Below are 5,479 nucleotides of genomic sequence, written 5' to 3'. Positions count from 1 at the left end.
TAGTGCGAGTTCATGGCTTATTTATAAATATCCTAATCTGTGAATTTTTCTTGAATAAAACGATGCCCTTTTCTATTCACTATGTAAGTAACCCCTTTATATGACACCCTTCTATATGTCAAAATTTTATAAAAATGGTGTTTTAAAAATTCCTTATTTTGAACTCAAGTGTTATATACATATATTCATGAGTGACCCCCCCAAGACGAAGTACGAGCGCCTGAAGTTCAAGAATGTTTTCTAGAAGAGACCTTGTAGAGATATGGCCTCTATGTGGAGATACAACTTCTCCAAGTAAGGTGTGTGTGCTGCTGTCCATAGTCACAGATATGGCAGTAACTTTGAAAAGAGGCAATGCTGAGGAAAAAGTTGCCCAATGTCAATGATTGAGCTGCAAAGAGGAGCTCTAGAAGTAGGGAAACACTTCTCTAGGAGGAAGTCCATAGAGATTTTGCATGTGGAGAGAGATATAAAAGCCTCAAGATGATAGGGTACTGTTGGCTATGGCTGCCATGGAAGCTTTATTGAAGGTAAAATTGCAAATGAAGCTGGAGATGAGACCCAAAACTCAACCTGAGTTGGGAAGAGATGGAAATGAGATACGCCATGCCTGATTGGGCTTTGATACCATGTTACAAGATACAGATCTACATCATGACACAACCTACGGTGGATGAAAGATAAAGACCAAACTCATAATGACATGGACAAGTAGAGACAAACTGTTACACAAGTGAATTAGGTTCCAAGATGGAAAGTTGGACTGATAAACACAATCCTGTGTAGGATCCACAATGACAAGACACTTAACTAAAAGTACAAAGCATCATGACATTGTATTCATTTCATATGAAAGTGATAGTCAAGTACAATGCTTTATAGAATTTGGGTTGTTTCACTTTCCTCATTGTGCATATGGGATTCAGGACATATTTTCCTGGAGCATACATGATTTCTCTATTTCTCATACTATTTCCATGTTACTATGTGGCTTATTGGAGGATATGATGGATATGAGATTTGCTAGTTGTACACACTCCTATCCAAAATCACCATTTCTCTCTAAACCTTCGTTAAGCCATATCTTTTGAGTACAAGGTGTCTTTCACTCACCTTGTAGCCATTCATTGAAGAGTGAATCACTTGTACATCTCCTTGAAAAAAAATAGAAAAAAAAAACGAAAAAGAGAGCCCAAAAAAGAGAAGAAAAAGAGAAGAAAAAGAAAAGAAACGAAAAGAGAGCAAAGACTGCATCATTAGTTAAGTACACTCACATTTCACTATACCTAGGGGTCCTTAAGTTAGGTGCATCCAGTGGCTTTGGTCTACTAGCTCCATCTCTAATCACCTCACCCTTCGGCCACTACATAATCTCAAGGCACATCAAGGGTATAGGACATCCTTGGCTTGCTCAAACAATATATTACTCTCAGTTTTGCACTATACAATAACACTTCACCAACTGGGTCCTCAAGGATGGAACAACACTTTAGGCTTGCCAACCCATCTCCCAATTGCACTTGCATGTACACAGATCATTGCACAAGTAAGTTTCCAACACCCTTTAGAGAGAGCACAAGTTGGCTTGTAGGATTTATTTGTGAAGGACCATTTCAAGAACACAAGAATCATCAATATCAATGGCCTCTGCATCTGCACCATCCCATGATTTCTTCTTTAGCGGAGCCATCATTGATCCTTCATACTACTATTATCTTTCCATCATTGAGCCACATCTTTTGGACATCATCGACCACATCAGCATGAGCATCGTTGTCTTCGATACTAGTTTTTTATCATCATACACTTCATTCGTCATCAATAAAAGTTCTTCTCCAGCAGCATTCATCACTTCTCCATCAAGACTACTTGTTCATGGACTATTCCTAGCATTTTGTGTCTTGAATACAAGCTCCAACATATTACCTACGACGTGAGTGCCATGGGACTAGCACTCCTCTAGAGGGGAAATAATATTAATGATATTTTGAGAATGTTGCAAAAGTATAAATGTTGCCGACTACTATGGCTACTATTTTTCGATGGATTATTATTTTATAAAGTTATTATTTTATGGAGCACATCAATGTATTATTTTTTGACACTTGTGTTGTGCTTTATGGACATCATTAGATTATCATGGAGGTATTATTTTGTGAGAGTTAGTCTAACTTCCATATAGATTGTATTTATCACCTCTACAATTGTATTTATCGCAACTACAAGTGTTTGGTGGGTTGTATACATGTATTTGTGATTAGATTAGTTTAGGCTTGGTCTAATTAGGCTTAGCTTAAAGCATGCAACGAGGATTCAATGGCCCAGAACCCACTAAGTGGGTAAGACGCCCAAAAGATGGTGCAAACCCTAATTCACAAATGTGAAAATCCTAAACACGAAATGGACGCAAACCCCTTGGGGAGAGACCCAAGAGTGATGGCCTAACCTTAATCTTGTGTCTGTATAAGGATGGGAGGTCTTAGTTGTATGGACCTTCTAGTGGATCCATGCTATGGAAGCCCTATCAGTGCAACCATTCAATCTTTCTATTCTATCATATTGCTTCCATTATCAAGAGTGAATGAGAGAGAGTGAGAGCTGTGTTGAGTGAGCGACTAAGGAACAGTGTCAAAGAGTTTACTGTTCATAATATAAATCATGGGATTCTTATGAACATAGAAGAGCTTCACTGGAAGATATATGAGGAAATTGCATACAAAATTCAGACATTGTTATCCAATAACCAACTTAGTTACAGAAGTTCTTTTGTATTTAACATATAATTTTCAATTATACCATGTATATTTATGAAAAATAAGTCTATGGGAACCTACAACTTGGTCAACTTGAAGTAATTGACAGTCTGCAGGATAAATCACATTGATTCAGGTGTAAAAATATGGTCAGAACCCAAGAAAAATGCCAAAAGTTGCCAAAACTCCACTAGGTTCACATGGGGCCTGGAGTAATAGACTTAAGTGACCAGCAAGTGACCTGGGTAGGTGAAAAAGTGACCAGGGCCTGAGCAAGGAGCAGCCCGCATTCTTCAGCGCAAAATGCGGGCTGCACAGTCTGATGCACAACTGGAGAGAGATGGAGATATGGTACATGATTTGGAGCATGCAAACTGAAGATCAACAGGCCCATAAACTGAAGGAGTAAACATGGTGAGATCTCCACTTCTCTGCCCATTTGGTTTGACAAAAATGCATGTTGAAAAAGTCTATAAAAGAGGGAAATCTGAGAGAAAAGTATTCAGCCTGCTCTTATGCACGACTTCTCTCATTTTGTCTACCTCATTCTTGGTACAATGAAGCCCGACTTGTACCCAAGTACTTGAGTGACTTCGGGGCAAGCAAAGGGTGAGGAGTTTGAAGGTATATGGGCTGTTATGGGCTGAAATAACCAGTCATAAATAGGGCAGCCTAATGTTATGGTCCATTTTTATGAGCAAACAAGAGATTTATGTGGTTGTAATGGAAGGAAATGACCTCTTTTCATCAGGACTTTGTTCATTAATGATTAGAGGAGCTTCTTCATGAGTTTATGCACTCATTTTGAGCTTGATTATGGGCTCGAATTTTTTGTTTTAAAACAGGGCTGAAGCTAAAATTATGCCTCTTCAATTCATTTCATGTATCATTGGCCCAAATCATGAATGCATTTGAGTCTATCAACATAATACTTGTTCCAAAGGGTTGAAATCCATCTATGTACTTGAAATAAAAGCCATTAGAACTTGAATTTGTTATTCATAATTGAATTGAGAGTCTAAAAATATCCTTTATGATATGATGTATGTATCTAGAGGCATTTGATGTAATCAAGATAGACTTATTTCTTCCGTTCATGTATGCTAAGTACATAGTGAAAAAGCTTGAACTCTTCTTCCGTACCTAAATCATTTCTAAATCCCGGATCTTATTAAACCCCAATCTATTTCCCCTTCCTGAACCTTGAATCCTAAACTCCTCTTCTGCACTAAAGCCTCGGTGGTAGACCTTCAACCCTTAACACGATGATAGTGGTGAACCCGACATGAAGGTCCGCTGCGGAAGAAGAAGTCCAATGGGAGAATCATCAAGTTCAGGAGGAGATGCCTTACAACAGTTGGTTCGTCTAATGCAAGAAAGCCAACAATAGTTGCAATTTTAGCAGCAGTTGCAATTGCAACAACAACGGAGACAAGAAGAAGAGCGGATTGATGATGTTGCCATTAAAGCCTTAGAAACAGTTGGACAAGAGCTCAAGCAATTTAATGGGCAAAATGTATCCTCTTTTATCTGCCTTTATACTGACAAGATGGTCTTCTTTGGAGTCCCTCAACATGCCTGGAGCCATTATTTTGCCCGCTGGCTGTGCATGGTCTCCAAGACCAAATTCATGGTCTTTTCCAAAAAGATGCAGGATGGACTGTGTTCAAGAAGGCTCTTCGAGAAGAAATTTTCCTTGAAGATTCTGGCCTTATGACAATGAAAGTCTTCACCCAATGGGTTGAAAGGCCCAATAAGGGTCTAATCGCTACTGCTCTTTATTGAGAATTTGAAAGCAAATTTGCCCAACTAGATCCTGATGACCAACAAGGTATGGAAAGTCAAAAGATTCAATTATTTCTAAAGGCTGCAGATTCTTCTCTTCAGGAGAAATTAACTGATCGACTTGAAGACCGTGACTCTGAGTCGGGATTGAAGACTGCTTGGAGTGATGTCATTGAAGCAGTTAATATGATTGCTCAAAGAGAACGATTGCGGCTAAGATAGGGATCAACCCCTGCAACAACTGAATCTATGAAGGAGCCTGTTCCAGTTTCTCGACCACCTGTCTCTATGGTCGAACAACCAAGAAATTCTGATGTTCCATGTCCAAAGAAGGATGTCATGGACGAGCTAATTAAAAGCATGTGGGATCTCCATCTTAATCTAACAAAAATTAATTCTAAAGTAGAAAGGCTTGATGTAAAAGTAGAAGAAAGGGGTCGGTCAACTGCCCAAAGGCCTGTACGAGAAGGCTTCAAAAGACGTTGTAATTGGTGTGATAGCCTTCAGCATGACAAGAGGGAGTGCGGTGCATTCCGTGAAGCTGAAGCATAAAAAATTAGTCTTTTGGAAGGATGGTAAAATTCATGCAACCGAAACTGGGCTTCCTCTTGAGCCAAACTTCGGCAATGGTGGCATGAAGAAAAGATTGGAGGATTTGGAAACAAGAACGGCCTATGCAGCTATTGATGCTGCAACTTATGGGCTGGAAATTGAGCCAACTAATGAAATTGTTAAAGCATGTAAAACTAATGCAAAATCTAAAGTGTGGACGCAGGCCTTGGAACGCATGGAGAAGGGCAAGGCAACTAAAGATGATTTAACCACTGCCAGTCAATGTATTCGAGGGAGAACCGAATGGTCCGAGCCTGTGGATTCATTTTCAGCTTTTGCTCGGTTAGCTGAAATTAATAATCAAGAAGCCATGATAGACGAAAAGAGAA

This window comes from Lygodium microphyllum, chromosome 10 (assembly GCF_053477565.2).
Source record: "Lygodium microphyllum isolate KBCC chromosome 10, Lygodium_microphyllum_v1.1.10, whole genome shotgun sequence".
In the NCBI taxonomy this organism is placed as follows: domain Eukaryota; kingdom Viridiplantae; phylum Streptophyta; class Polypodiopsida; order Schizaeales; family Lygodiaceae; genus Lygodium; species Lygodium microphyllum.
This window is presented reverse-complemented; position numbering follows the sequence as displayed.